This window comes from Castor canadensis, chromosome 1 (genome assembly GCF_047511655.1).
Source record: "Castor canadensis chromosome 1, mCasCan1.hap1v2, whole genome shotgun sequence".
Lineage (NCBI taxonomy): Eukaryota > Metazoa > Chordata > Mammalia > Rodentia > Castoridae > Castor > Castor canadensis.
The window spans coordinates 24,613,435-24,629,844 of NC_133386.1; the positions used below are offsets into that span (position 1 = coordinate 24,613,435).

The following is a 16,410-nucleotide window of genomic DNA, read 5'->3' on the forward strand; positions in this document are numbered from 1 at the left end:
GAACTGGATAGATGGTGCCTGGCTTAGCCTGTTGACCACTGAGTGGTAGAACATACCATTCTACATAAAGGTCAGAATTCCCAAGGCTGGTATCAGAGTGATGACAGGAATGCAACTAATGTACAAATGACTCTGTTTACCATAATAATTGGCCATTACAAACCAAAGGAATCCATTACTGAAATATAGCCAAGAAGACTTCTTTTTGTGCTGAGGTCTCCAAACACCCAGTAAAGGGTGAAGTCCAAATAAAAATTATATCATATTGTTACCTCTGTTCTTTCACAGATTTTATACATATTCCATTTGTTATACCTTAATAAAGATACTTTTGAAATAGGCTTTTGTCAGATTGCCAATATCTTGAAATCTTAGAAACTCACTGCAAATGTGAGCATAGACTTTGAGTAACCTGGCAGCTGGCCAAGCACTGAAGATCTTTAAGACAAGAGCCTTTCCATTTAATGTTTTGATTTTGTGCTTGAATTTAAAAAAGGCTGGACTAGATAACCTTCCAACTCAAAAATTCCATGACTCTGTTTTTCAAATATCCTCATCATCCAAGTACTCTATAAACAAATGTTCTACAAGAGAATTCTAAAACTGTTGTGGTTTTCTCTCTCTCTCTCCCTCTCTCTCTCTCTCTTTCCCTCTCTGTTTCTTTTTCTACCCTTTTTCTCTTTTCCACTATCCACCCCAAAGATGGTGCAATAACAAATTCCTTCACCAAAGCTACAGAATTGTTACTTGTTACGATCCATGTTTTTAAATTCTCCACTCACTGATGAAAACATGTGATATGAAATACTGAAGAAACCTCAGGGACATTCCAAGCATTTATGGACAAAAAGTCAAGACTTGTGGTATTTTTCTTTCAAAATGCATGTGAACTGAATCAAAGAGACATATGAATTTATACTTAAAACTTCCAAGACAGAATGAATGCCTTCTGTCATTAACAATTGCTGAGTACAGTGTCTTTGAAGTAGCATAAATCCAGACAGGCCTGTCCATCTCTCGTGGCATTCCTCTGCATCACACCTTATTATTCTATCTATACCGTTGAAGGAGCCTCCAAACTGGGCTTTTCCAACCCAGCTCCAGGTGACCTTTATTCAGGTCAGGCCTCCAAAGAACCTACTCTGATCCTATCACATCTCTGCATAAAATCAGCATAGTTGCTCTCTACATAAGTAAATGACTCACATTTCATATTTTTACAGTTTTTCCTTACATTATTTTCAGCCTGATTTGCTAAAATATATATTTCTAAAATCCAGTTTTTTTAATGCCATCACGGTGGACATCTGGGGCAGATAATTATTTGTTGAGGTACACCATTCTGCACGTTGAAGACTATTTAGCAGTCTTGCGAGCCTCTACCCAATTGATGCCAGTAGAACGTTGAAGTGACATCAGTAAAAACTATATCCAGACATTCCACAATATCTTTTTTTTCTTTATTCATATATTCATATGTGTACACATTGTTTGGGTCATTTCTCCTCTCTTCCCCCTGCCCACTCCCTCCTCCCCATCACCACCCCCCCGACTTCCAGGCAGAACCTGTTCTGCCCTTTTCTCCAATTTTGTTGAAAAGAAGACATAAGCAATAAAAAGAAAGACAAAGCATTTTTGCTAGTTGAGTTAAGGAGAGCTATATAGAGAGATTACTAGCATTGCTTCAATGCACAGGTGTATTACAACTCGAATTGATTCATCTCTACCTGACCTCTTCACTACTTCCCAGTTACCTTCCCACATTGACCTCTGTCACTTTAAGGTTACTGTATTAGTTCCTCTGCAGTGAGGACATCGAACACTTTCAAGTTTTGGGTTTCCTACTTATCCCCATTCCTCTCATATATGCTCTCCCCTTAGTGTGTGACCCAAGTCCAACAACATTGCTAGTTTTGCCCTAGATCTAAAGTCCACATTGGAGGGAGAACATATGATTTTTTGGTCTTCTGAACCTGGCTAACCTCACTCAGGATAATGTTCTCCAGTTCCATCCATTTACTTGCAAATGATAAGATTTCATTCTTCTTCATGGCTGCATAAAATTCCACTGTGCATAAATACCACATTTTCTTGATCCACTTATCAATAGTGGGGCATCTTGGATGTTTCCATAACTTGGCTGTTGTGAATAGTGCTGTAATAAATAAGGGTGTGCAGATGCCTCTGGAGTAACCTGAGTCACATTCCTTTGGGTATATCCCTAGGAATGGGATTGCTGGATCATATGGCAGATCTATGTTTATTTTTTATAAGAAGTCTCCGTATTGTTTTCCAGAGTGGTTGCACTATCTTGCATTCCCACCTGCAGTATTTGAGGGTTCCTTTTACCCCACATTCTCGCCAACACTTGTTGTTGGTGGTGTTTTGATGATGGCTATTCTAACAGGGGTGAGGTGGAATCTTAGTGTGGTTTTGCTTTGCATTTCTTTTATGGCCAGAGATAGTGAGCATTTTTTCATGTGTTTTTTGGCCATTTGAATTTCTTCTTTTGAGAAAGTTCTGTTTCGTTCAGTGGCCCATTTCTTTATTGGTTCACTGATTTTGGGAGAGTTTAGTTTTTTGAGCTCCCTGTATATTCCTGTTATCAGTCTTTTGTCTGATGTATAGCTGGTAAATATTTTCTCCCACTCTGTGGGTGGTCTTGTCAGTTTAGAGACCATTTCTTTTGTTGTGCAGAAGCTTTTTAATTTTATGTAGTCCCATTTGTCCATCCTTTCTCTTAGTTGCTGAGGTGCTGGAATTCTATTGTGGAAGTCTCTGCCTATACCTATTGTTTCCACAGTATTCCGTGCTCTTTCTTGTACTTAGTTCAGGGTTTTGGGTCTGATATTAAGGTCCTTGATCCATTTTGAGTTGATACTAGTACAGGGTGATAAACATGGATGTAGTTTCAGTTTTTTGCAGATGGATAACCATTTTCCCCAACAACATTTGTTGAAGAAGCTGTCTTTTTACCATTGTATGTCCTTGGTGCCTTTGTCAAAAAGAAGGTGGGCATAGCTGTGTGGATTCATATCCGGGTCCTCTATTCTGTTCTACTGGTCTTCATATCTGCTTTTATACCAGTACCATGCTTTTTTTATTGCTATTGCTTTGTAATAATATTGTGATACCTCCAACATTGCTCTTTTTGCTGAGAATTGCCTTATCTATTTGTGGTCTCTTGTGTTACCAAATAAACTAGGGTAGATTTTTCAATCTCTGGGATGAATGTCATTGGAATTTTGATGGGAATTGCATTAAACATGTAGATTGCTTCTGGTAGTATAGCCATTTTTACTATGTTGATTCTACCGATCCATGAGCACAGGAGATCTTTCCACCTTCTGCAATCTTTTTTTTTTTTCTTTTTTACTGATTTCATTTCACATTATTTACATTTTAAGAATCTTTTCATAAGAGTTGTACAAAACTCCACGATTATATTATCAACAATTGTTCAACTGTGCTTTCCTGGTTTTTTTTTTTTTTATTCATATGTGCATACAATGCTTGGGTCATTTCTCCCCCCTGCCCCCACTCCCTCCCTTACCACTCACTCCGCCCCCACCCTCTCCCCCCCACCCCCTCGCTACCAGGCAGAAACTATTTTGCCCTTATCTCTAATTTTGTTGAAGAGAGAGTATAAGCCATAAGAGGAAGGAACAAGGATTTTTGCTAGTTGAGATAAGGATAGCTATACAGGGAGTTGACTCACATTAATATCCTGTGCATATGTGTTACCTTCTAGGTTAATTCTTTTTGATCTAACCTTTTCTCTAGTTCCTGGTCCCCTTCTCCTATTGGCCTTGGTTGCTTTTAAGGTATCTTCTGCAGTCTTTCTCAATGTCTTTCTTCAGGGTTTGTAGTTCTCCTTATAGAGATCATTATCATCCTTTAAGTTTACTGCTAGGTATTTGATTTTTTTTTTAAGGCTATTATAAATGGAATTGTTCCATAAATTCTTTCTAATTTGTTTCTTGCTGATGTGTAGAAAAGTTAATGACTTTTGTAAGTTGACTTTGTATCCTACCACCTTGATATAGCAGTTTACAGTATCTAGGAGTTTTGGGGCAGAGTTTTTTCGGTCTTTAAGATATAGGATCATGTCATCTGCAAATAAGTATATTTTGACAGTTTCTTTACCTTATCTGCATTCCTTCTTTTTCTTCTTCTTGCCTAATTGCTCTGGCTAGCAATTCCAGGACTATGCTGAATAGAAGTGGGGATAGTGGAGATTTTAGGGGAAATGGTTTCAGTTTTTCTCCATTAAGTAGGAGGTTGGCTATAGGTTTTTCATACATAGCCTTTACAATGTTGAGGTACATTTCTTCCATTCATAGTTTTCTTAGAGCTTTTATCATGAAGTGGTATTGGATCTTATCAAAGGCTTTTTCTGCATCTATTGAGATGATCAAATGGTTTTTGTCTTTGCTTCTATTGATATGCTGTATTACATTTATAGATTTTCGTATATTGAACCACCCCTGCATCCCTGAGATGAACCCAACTTGGTCAAGATGAATGATCTTTCTGATATGTTGTTGGATTTGATTTGCCATTATTTTGTTGAGGATTTTTTCATCAATGTTCATTAAGGAGATTGGCTTATAATTCTCCTTTTAGGAGGTGTCTTTGTCTGGTTTTGGGATGAGCATAATACTGGCTTCATAAAATGAGTTAGGCAGTGTTCCTTCCCTTTCTATTTTGTGGAAAAGTTTAAGGAGAGTTGGTATTAGTTTTTCTTTAAAGGTCTGATAGAATTTAGCAGAAAATCCATCAGGTCCTAGACTTTTCTTTCTTGGGAGAATCTTCATTACTGCTTCAATTTCATTTTGTGTTATAGATCTATTCAGGTGATTAACATTCTCTTGGTTCATTTTTGGGTGGTTATAATATCTAGAAATATGTCCATTTCTTCAAGATTTTCAAATTTAATGGAATATAGGTTCTCAAAGTAGTCTCTGATGATTCTATGGATTTCCTAGGTGTTTGTTGTTATCTCCCCTTATGTATTTCTGATTTTACTGATTGCAGTTTTTTCCTCCTCATTTTAATCAGATATGTCAGGGATCTGTCAATCTTGTTTCTTTTTTCAAAGAACCAGCTTTTTGTTTGTTGATTCTTTCTATTTTTTTTTGTTGTTGTTGTTTCTAGTTCACTAATTTTGGCCTTTATTTTTAGTATTTCTCCACTTCTGCTTGTTTTGGGTTTTGCTTTTTCTTGTTCTTCTAGGAGTTTGAGATGCAGCATTAGGTCATTGGTTTGAGATCTTTCTGACCTTTTAATCTATGCTCTCATGGCTATAAACTTTTCTCTTAGGACTGCTTTTGCTGTGTCCCATAGGTTCTGATAGGTTGTGTTTTCATTTTCATTAACTTCCAGGAGCCTTTTAATTTCCTCTTTTGTTTCATCAATGACCCATTGATCATTGAGCAATGTGTTGTTCAACTTCCAATTGTTTGCATGTTTTCTACTGTTGTTTTTATTGTTAAGTTCTAGTTTTAATGCATTGTGATCAGATAGAATGCATGGGACTATTTCTATTTTCTTATATTTGCTGAGGCTTGCTTTATGCCCTAAGATATGATCAATTTTGGAGAAAGTTCCATGGGCTGCTGAGGAGAATGTATATTGTGTGGAAGTTGGATGAAATATTCTGTAGACATCAAGTAGGTCCATTTGAGGGGGAGAAATGAACCAAGCCTTGTATGCACATATGAATAATAAAAGAAAAATGAAAAAAAAAAAAAAGTAGGTCCATTTGATCTATGGTGTGATTTAGTTCTAGAATTTATTGATTTTTTTGTTTGGATGACCTATATATTAGAGATAGGGGGGTATTAAAGTCTCCCACTGCCACTGTGTTGGAGTCTATATATGCTTTTAGGTCCTTCAGAGTATGTTTGATGAAATTGGTGCACTGACATTGGGTGTATATAGGTTGACAATTGTTACTTCCTTTTGGTGCATTTCTTCTTTTATTAGTATGGAATGTCCACCTTTATCTTGTTTGATCAATGTAAGTTTGAAGTCTACTTTGTCTGATATCAGTGTAGCTACTCCTGCCTGTTTTCAAGGGCCACTGGCTTGATAAATCTTCTTCCAGTCTTTCACCCTCACCCAGTGCTTGCTTCTGTCAATGAGATGGGTCTCCTGTAAACAACAGATTGTTGGATCTTCCTTTTTAATCCAGTTTGCCACACAGTGTCTTTTGTTGGGGGAGTTAAGTCCATTAACATTCAGTGTTAATATTGATAGGTATGTGGTGATTCCTGTCATTTAGTTGTTTTTGTTGTTTAAGGGTTTGATTGTGTGCAGCAGAATTAACATTACTCTCTGATTCCTTGTCTTTTCTTCTCCTGTGATTTGGTGCTGCCTATTCTCTCATGGCTTTGTTTGTTTTCATTTTCTGTGCGTAGAATTCCTTGAAGAATCTTTTGTAATGGTGGCTTTGTGGTCACATATTGTTTTAGTTTCTGCTTATCATGGAAGACTTTTATTGCTCCATCTATTTTGAATGATAGTTTTGCTGGGTAGAGTATCCTGGGACTGAAGTTGTTTTCATTCAGTGCCCAGAATACCTCACTCCATGCCCTTCCTGCTTTGAAGGTTTCTGTTGAGAAATCTGCTGTGATTTTGATAGGTTTACCTTTGTATGTTATTTCCTTTTTCTCTCATACCCTTCAATAATCTTTCTCTGTTCTCTGTGCTTTTGTTTCAATGATAGTATGTCGTAGGGTAGTTCTATTTTGGTCAAGTCTGTTTGGTGTCCTGGAGGCTTCTTGTATCTGAATGGTCATAGCTTTCTCTAGGTTTGGGAAATTTTCTGTTATTATTTTGTTAATATATTATGAATCCCTTTTGCTTGTACCTCTTCTCCTTCTTCAATGCTCATGATTCTCAGGTTTGGTCTTTTGATGGAGTTGGTGAGTTCTTGCATATTCCTCTCACAGGCCTTGAGTTGTTTGACTAATAGCTCTTCAGTTTTTCCTTTAATTTCCATTTTATCTTCAAGTTCTGAGATTCTGTCTTCCCCTTGTTCTAGTCTGCTGGAGTGCCTTTCCATTGTGTTTTGTATTTTTTGAGGTTTTCCATATCATGGGTCACTTCCTGTTTAATGTTGTCTATTTTCATCTATAATTCATTTATCTCTCCATTTATAGTGTTCTCTGTTTCACTTTGGTGTTTATTTAGGGCTCCAATGAGTTCATTTATTTATTTCTGTGTCTTCTCGTATTCTTTATTTTTGGTGTCTTGAAATTTCTTGAGTGCTTCTTATACATTTTGGTTAACCATGTCTAGTAACATCTCCATGAAATTCTCAGTGATTACTTGCAGGATTTCTTCTTTGAGATTTGTTCTTGTGGATATCGTTGGGTTCCTTGGGGTTGTTTTCAGAACTACCCCATTTTCTTCATTACCCTCTGAATCTTGTATTAAATTTTGGGAGGGAGAATGGTTTCCATCCCTTTTTCATCTTCCCATCACTCCGCTTGGTACTGTGCAACTATGTTCTTGACAAGCTAGTTGGTGGTTTCAGTCACCTGTTTTGTTTCCTTTGGTTTAATTTTGTTTTGTGGTTGTATTGGATTTGTAGCTAAGTGTGTGTGTGCTATTTCTGTCCATGGTCTGGGTGTACTTTAGTATTTGCTAGTTCACAATAGTAAAACTAACCAAAAAACCCCCAAAGAAATCAACACAGAGATAAGCAAACAAACACAAACAAGAAACAACACAAACAAATAAAAACATTCCAGGTTCAGGAATAATAGAATTTCAGCCTTAATTTAAGTTCCAGTGTTACTCCTCCAGCATCCAATCCTGGTATTGGTATTTAAGCAGATGCTCTGTTGTGGTCTCACTGGGTGGTTAGGTAGTGTTTTTTTGTTTGTTTGTTTGTTTGTTTTCTTCTGTCTTTCAGAGGCTGCTGCTTGGTCAGCTCCTTCCTCAGTGGGATGTGGCAGTTTACATTTGCATGTTGTCCTCAGGTTCTGGAATCAGCTCTGTAGCCCACCAGCTCTCCTGCTTTGGAGTTGAGTTTTCACTGTGCTTGTTTACTAGGTGCTTGTTTCTTTGCCTCATCCACTTTCTCTGGGGTAAGGTCAGTGATCCATCAGCCGATCCCCTGCTGTCAGCATGTTGTGATAGTTTGCTGATTATTTTTCAATTTTGCAGTGTCATTTGACTTTGGATGTTGCTCACTGGCTCAAGAGATGAGTTCTGTGGACCACTACCTGCCCTATTTCAGGCAGCAGCTTATCACCCACCGGCTGTCAGCCCTTCTGCCTTTCCAGCCTTTGTTTACTGAAAGTTCATGTGGAGATCACCTCCTTGCCCTTCCTCCCTTCTCTAGTGCATTTTCAGCAACACTGACCCTCTGTTGTGTGTTAGTTTTCAGTCCCTTGTTTATTGTTCAGTTTTTTGGGGGGTTGGGGGTTTTTGCAGAGGGTGGTGGTCTGTCTGCCCAGGAAGCTACACTGGTTTATCCCAGGGGTGGCTGGGGAACTACTGTGTGACACTTGGTGCTCACCTGTTTGGTCTGCTGAATGTCTCCCAAGCAGGTTTGGAGCTGGTGTCTGGTGGCAATTGGAGCCTTCCTGTTTTCTCAGTGTAACATGGTGTAGAGAAGCTCTCCATGGGCTAGGGGTTCAGAATGTTGAAATTTTGATTCTCCTTGCTGCTTTGTTTCTGCCAAGTGAGGCTCCAGTATCTCGGCAAGGTTCACAGAACTCGCACTACTCCTATACCCTAGTCGCCATCTTGGATCTCCTGTACAATGTCTTAGGGGGCAAAAATCACACCTCATTGTGAACCGCTTGCTGTAGTAACACAAAATTGCATAACTTAGTGTTCTTATACCCTACCTTTCTCCCATCTAAAGATGTATTTTTATAGATAATCATTGTTCCTAAAATATTTCCATAACTCCTTCATCCCATGTACACACCTTAGTTAACCATCTTCATATTCAGGACATCTAGAGCTTCCTCTACATAGCTTTGTTCAATATCTGCATATGATAAATCCTTTAAATCCATCCTTTGTGCCCAGCTCAATCTTTAATCATCCACTCTCTTTGAGCTTAGAATATTCACATTAATCTATTCATTAAATTGTACCCAAAAAAGCACTAATTAATTCATTCAACTTATAAATATAGAGCCACTACAATGGGCCAGGCTTTTTCCTGAGGATTAGGATTAGAATACTAAGAATACTAAGCAGATCAAGTTCACTACATTGGTCAAACTCACAGGTCAAGGAAAAAAGTAGATGGTAAGTAGAGTATATGTGTTTGAAGGAAGCAATGATAAATGACTATTCTTTAAAAAAAAAAATTTAATGAAACAAATAAGTAATACAATAGACTATTAACAAGAAGAAACTATTTAGACATAGCAACAGGTAGTCTTGCTGAAAGATGATATTTAAGATGAGGATTGAAATTTTTTTTTAAGTCTTTCTTTATCTTTGGGACTTTGAAAGTATCAGTAGTCTGTGTAAAGGCCATGAGGCAGGAATATTTGAAAGGAATTCCTGGGGCTAGACTATAGTGGGCTTGAGAAATTTTGTCGATCAAATTGTGATACATCCTCTGCCAAGGATTTGTTCCCCTTGCTTGTGTAACTGCTTCTCTGCCTTATTGCTATGACTGCATGGCCCTCTCTCAATTTCATCACTTAATGCACACAACTGGTCCCCCCCACATATAGGATACAATGTTAACATGGCCTCTGTGGTGAGCTTTCCCTATTGCTCATCCTATCTTCAGGAGGTAAACCATTCACTCCTCTTCCAGGCCTTCTCCACTAAACTGTGAATTCCCTGAAGACTGGGTCTTATTTACCTTAATATCTTTAATGCAAAGTAGAGTGTCTGTTAAACTGCAGATGATTAGTAGATACTTGTTAATAATCTTGAGGGCAGCAACTCTAGACTTTGGAATAAATATTTCATATCTACCACTTATTAATAATAGGAGTCACTTATTCAAGTATGTGTTCTACAAAGGTAGAACCTCAGTATCTCTGTGCCCAGTAATGGAAATACATGGGGCCTAGCTCATGGAATTTATGGTCTACACAGAGTGGCAAACACTGCTCAAATAATTAAATGACAAATAATTACAAAATGATGTATATTTTATGAAGGTGCCATGAGCATATACATAAGAGAATCCCATTTTATTCTGGGCTTTCAGTAAGACTTCCTTGATATGGTAAGATTAGAACTAAGACCTGAAGGACAAGTAAATCTTAATTTTGAATGTAAAGCTAAGGATCAAACCCAGGGTCTTGCTTATGTTAGCAAGAGCTCTATCTCTGAGCAACATCCCTTAATCAGAAAAGTAAATCTTAGAAGCCTTATTTAAACTCTTTAACCCTCAGATCCTCACTAGTAATACAGGGTTAATAATGCATTCTCTTTAGGGTTCTCAAGAATTAATTAGTGAACATATGTAAAGTGAATGCCTCAGAAAAGGAATTCAATAATCAAAAAATCCTTTCTCCAATAATGAATGGGGAATGAAATGCAGACTGAGCACATAGGATTGTGTAAGAAATTAAATGCTTCCTGTCATGGAATAAATTGCATCTCCCAAAAATATGTGCTGAAATCCAAATACTTCTGAACCTCCCAAGGTAACTTTATTTAGAAATAAGTTTACTGCAAATGTGATTAGTTAAGATAAGGTTACACAGGAAAAAGATGAACACTCAGTCCAATATGACTGGTGTCCTTTTTAGAAGAAGTAGATTTGGACACAGAGTAGGGGAGAACCTTTCCCCTAAGTTGTTGACAAACCATTAGAAGCTAGGAAGAGGTAAAAGTCTCTCTACTTTGGGTTTCAGAGGGAACATGGTTCTGTCAAAAACTTGATTTTAGACTTCTGCCCTCAAATACTATGAGACAAATTTCTGCTGTTTTAAGACACTCAGTTTTGATGACTTTTTACAGTAAAACCAAGAAACTGATATATTGTATTGCATATTGCAGGCAGTATTGCAGACTTTGAAGACTGGTGAGTGAGTTGGAAGTTAGGATTTGAACAAGAGAATATACATTAAAGGGGACTGAGAAAGATAAATCTAGAAATAGTATTGACCACATTAGTGTATTTTTTGTTCCTGGTGAGCCCCCAAGCTCACTTGAGTCCATAAGTGAGGGAAGTATCCATGCATTCCCTGCCAAGCTAAACTCAAAACATCCTGGTTAAATGAATGATTTCAAATAAACATGTGGGTGCATAAGTTATTTATGGAAAATTTAGAGGTAAAACATTTTAACACATTGAATTTTCACTCTTCTAAGTAAAAATCATCTTCCCATTTTATTTAATTGAAGAGGCAAAGCTTGCAGTAAATTAAGTCCAATTTGCATGCAATTGTGCATGCACTGTAGAACTTGCTTTAACTAGGGAGCAAACTGTGTACAAACTCAAAACCTTTATATTTGAAGTTAACATTAATTATTTGCTTAAAATTTTCCGTAGTTTTATTCTCTCCTCTCAAAGACAAGTATCATAACATCTCTCTATTTTAAAGTCCATGAAATCCATAACCGATAATCAGACTCTTTCCCTCAGGGCTAGTACTTTTCTCTGATAGCGTAGGAGCAATGTTTACAAGTTCTGTAACAAGCCTGCAATCCCGTAAGAAAAAACTTTTTCATGGCTTTAATTCATATGCTTTTGTTCTATTTAATTATATGTATCATCCAGTAATATTCCACACTTATAAAAAATAGTGACTTGTATATAGAGGAAGCAATGTACTGTATCCTATTTTATGAAATTTCATATGCCATGTGTATTGATTGGGTATAAACTAAAGAACATACTTTGTTTAAATTAAGGCTTTAAATTCAATTTTATACCAATTCCTTCAGCTCATTATCTATAATATATTTGTTTACATCCATGGAAATGTTACCTGGTTAAACTATAAAATTTTTCCTAACTCAGATTGATTGATAATTTCTATCTTCTTAATTTGTGGGATTTCATGTTGTGATCACTAAGTAATGAGAGAGGGACTTTACTCTGATCAAATTAATATTGCTGCCCAGGATGTTAATTAAACATGCAGGAAAAAGAAAGCAGAAACTCAATAAAAGAGATGCTGGACATGTTTAAATATGCTGCACTGATAGATGCCAGCAGAAGCAGTTCTCAGGGTTTTTCATGTCTCCAGTATTTCCACGGCAGTTCGTAGATGACCTATGGCCACACTTACTTTATTGAACATAGGTCTTGCTAAACTCCCTTCAAGTTTCTCCTTCTTTAAACACCCCTCATTTTGACTAACTACATCTGATCAGTGGCTTATTTTAAAAGTGGTTACAAATATTCCGGGAACCCAATAAAACCTACTGAAATCAGATTCTTGAAGGACAAGGGCCTAGAAATTTGCAACCACTACAGGTGACTGTGCTGTGGAAAATCTAAAAACCTCAGATGGAAAACAGTGTCCTGGACTTTATGACACATATAGCTTTCCCTCCACGCTTGATTGAAAGCTGCTAGGTCTCCCTTAGTCCTGTTATAGAGATGTTGGGTCTAAACACACCCTCCTATGCTGTTTGCTTTTTCCATGTAGGAGAATTACATTTAATTGTGTAATCTGAGGGACTATATCAGACTAGTGGAAGATGGCTGGAAGGATTTTCCCCAATTCACATAGATTTATTTCTAAATAGACCATCTAGCGGCTTTGGCCAGCCCCAGTAGAACAAGTTATATAACTTATTTATCTGGACCAGATATTCTTATGGTGAAAATAGCATGCAGATATAGTTCAGATTTTATCATGCCCCTTAGATAATATTTTGTGCACATATTTAGTTTGCTTAGTGGTAGAGAATGGCAAGGAGCATCCCTAACATGGACTTTCCCACTGGATAGTCTTCAGCCTGAAACCCAGACTTCCCAAGTGCTACCTATGGGGCACAGTCATGTGGCCTAACTGAGCCTTGCATTTCTTAAAAGGAGATAATAATTTGTACTTTCTATAGTTTTTAACTAACAGTCATATATGAAAAGTATCCACATCATAAGTACATAGTAGTCAACAAATAGCAGTGAAAAGATACACCAAAAACTTTCCATAAAGATTAATCCCAGTTCCGAAGTAGTGCTAGGAGCTCATGTAATATCCTCACTGCCCACAGAAAACATGTTGGTAGAATTGGCTCCAAGTTCTTAGCTGTAATTCTAAGGCTAATGATGAAGGCTGAGATAAGAATAAGGAGACACCATTTAAATTAGTTGAAATACCTGGATTCCTTCACTTTAGATAGGGGCAAAAACAGGAAATCTTTACTAAGTGATCTTTAAATTGGCAACCAACCAAAGGCCAATTAATTAATTTTGATGAGTAAAACCAATGGAATTTAATGTGGGAAAAATTTATCTATTCTGTCCAAACTGCCATATTTTAGAGCATATTCATTGGTAGTTTTCCATCATCTCAGTTTCTGGGACAGAGACAGAAGATTTGGACAGCAGCTTGTTTTTGTTTTATTCTTTTCATTTGTTTGTTTAATTTTCCATTATGAACTGGGCATGAAGTGAACACTCAAATTCATGCATTAAATATCCCTGACACAAAGGACATCTCCAATACATTCAATCATTAATGAACTTAGTACTGAGTGTCAATTGCAAGAGAACAGTGGCAAGTTTCAGTATGTCCTACAGCAAATGACTGAAGGATTTTGCTTTCCTTGTAATATGAAGAAACCTGCAGTCACGTTATCACCTAGCCCTGGACCTAACAAGTGAGTAGTCTCTATGTCTTAGATACCACTACCCTGAAGTAAAGATAAAATTACATAGCCCTAGAATAGGTTTGCAGTCTGAAATCCTGGGCAAACATAACCTTGTGAACTAATGAGACCTTTGCAGCATTAGATAGACATTTTATTTTCTCTTTCTTAGCATCTTAATTGGCCTTTGATATTGAGATACTTCTATGCATGCAATACATATACATATTATATATGTATATATGTGTGTATGTATATATACATATATGTATATATATGGAATATATATATTATCCAAACACTTAAATATCTGCTTTTCTTAAAAGAGCATGTAGAAGCCATGTGTGGTTGTTCAAACCTATAGTTCCAGCTATTGGAGAGGCAGAGGCAGGAGAATCTTGAGTTCAAGGCCAGCCCAGTCAAAATTAGCAAGATGGTGTCTCAAAAATACAAGCAAAAGGGCTAGGAGCATGGCTCAAGTGGTAGCTCACTTGCCTAGCATCCTTAAAGGCCTGAGTTCAATCCCCAGCACCAGGAAAAAAAATTGGATTCTTGAGTACATACAGCTGTGTCTTGTCTTCTTCTGGTCAAAGAGATTTAGGTAGATTTTTTTCTCATAACTGTGCAAAAACAATGACTTTTTAATTTTGAGGACCAACTGGAGAAAACAGCTATGAGAACATCAGAGCAAGAGTAAGCAAATTACTGCAAACATGGGCCAAATCCAGCTCACCACCTGTTTTAGTAAATAAAGAAAGTATTATTGATTGAAACCCAGCCATACCAATTTGTTTTGGTGTATGGCTGCTTTTACACTAAAACTGTAGACTTAAATAGTTGAGATGCATACTTTTATGATCCACAAAGTCAGCAGCATCCCCTACACCCATGTACAGAAAAGGCATGCCAACTTTCTTTGTCTAGAGTACAACCTGAACAGTGTTTTAAAGGTCAGTGTCGGTGACCTTCCATTAACTTTCACTTATTAACAGTCTCTATACAGTGGATGCGGTTTAAGCTTAATTAACCCAGTAATTTCAGGTTCTAAATATGAAAAGTTTTCTTAATTTTTGTTGGATAACTTCTAGAAGCATACTTAACTCTCTACTATATGATATGGTTTACAAGTGAGTTTATGAAAACTACTATCCTACTCCTTACTCCTTTTCCAAATATATTCAAAATGAAAATTAGACATTAAAAGTAGGACTTTGACGAGAAATTTATTATTGTGCTGGTATATGTAAGAGAAAGAAAATGACAGGAAGAAAATGCACATAAATTGCCTCAGATTTTTGAGAATGTGCACATTTGTAATCTCATGTGTAATTTATAATCATACTGGCTCTGATCTGTTCTTTAAGATCTATAATTCAAAACAAATAATTTGAAATTACATGTTTATTGATGCTGTCAGGTAAATGCTTACTTGTAGAACTTAAACGTCATAGAGTAAGAGCTGATAATGTCAGCGTAGGCAGGGAACTGCTTTATTTAGAATTTATTTCCTCGAGGGGTCAAAGTATTCTTTTTTAAAAAGAAAAAGACCTTCCTCATGCTCTCAGATAGCCCCAACAATTAAGCTCAGTATTTATTTTATTTTATTTTTATTGTTGTGCTAGGTGGGGGTATATTGTGGCATTTATAAAAGTTCTTACTTTTTTAAGTAATATATCATACTTGCATTTCACTCCCTCCAACATTCTCCTTTAATTCCCCTCCCCATTCCTGGAATAGTTTCAACAGGTATCATTTTTCCGTTTACATACATGTATATACACAGTAGTTGCACCATATTCATCTTCCCACACCCTTTCCTCACCTCCTTTCCTCTCCCACTGACTGGTACTCCCCACTCCAGGCAGGACCTGTTCTGCCAAGCTCAATATTTTTTTTAAAAAGGCTGGAGATTTCACTCAAGTGGTAGAGCACCTGCTTTGCATGTGCAAAGCCCTGAGTTCAAACCCTGGTCCCTGAAAAAAAAAAAAAGTGAAATTACCTTTCAAACTTCTGTTTGACTTTACAAAGTATCCTGGTTCAGTTCACTATTGGTGTTGAATAACTTTGTCTATCCTTAATCCCAAGACACTGCAAAGCAAAGCAAGTCAATAAAGAAGAAATTAAGAGTAAGGTCACTACACAGAGTTCATTAAGCCTTAGAAAAGATTTTCATAGCATTTCTAACTCCATGTCTATGTCTCTGAAAATAGAAACTGTTCTGTAAACAACAGACCTCGCACTGACCCAGAACAATGATTCAGGACTGAAGTGAGTCAGAATCACATCTCACAGAACACAATCTAATCGAGTGGCACAGATATCAGACGGCTCCATGTACTAGGTCCTTGCCTTCACAGAGCTTATACTTAGTGGCGAAAAGAAACAAGACAATCCACAGGATTGTGAAATGTGTCATGCTCTGCTGAAGTTCAAAAGTATTACTCCCACCCACATATAATGCAAACATGTTTTATTCAAGTCATTAATTAATGAGTAAGATGTCATGACCAGATCAAAGACCATTTCAGTTGCTAGATAGATAGGACAATCATAAAATAAGATTGATGACAGATCCAAAATTGACTCACATCCAACAGGGCCATAAACCTTTGGGGTTGTCTGTTCTACTTGACAGATATT

At 37.0% G+C, this 16,410-nt stretch overlaps 1 long non-coding RNA gene across 1 annotated transcript in view; it reads right to left on the reverse strand.

The window, feature by feature from the left end:
- The window catches only part of LOC141420676 (uncharacterized), a 39,088-nt gene extending 23,227 nt beyond the window's left edge, over window positions 1-15,861 (reverse strand). The window contains exons 1-2 of the long non-coding RNA XR_012445200.1: window positions 15,770-15,861; window positions 8,534-8,783 (exon numbers count right to left, since the gene is read on the reverse strand). This is a non-coding gene — a long non-coding RNA (uncharacterized lncRNA). The remainder of the gene's footprint in view (window positions 1-8,533; window positions 8,784-15,769) is intronic.
- Window positions 15,862-16,410: the final 549 nt, after the last annotated feature.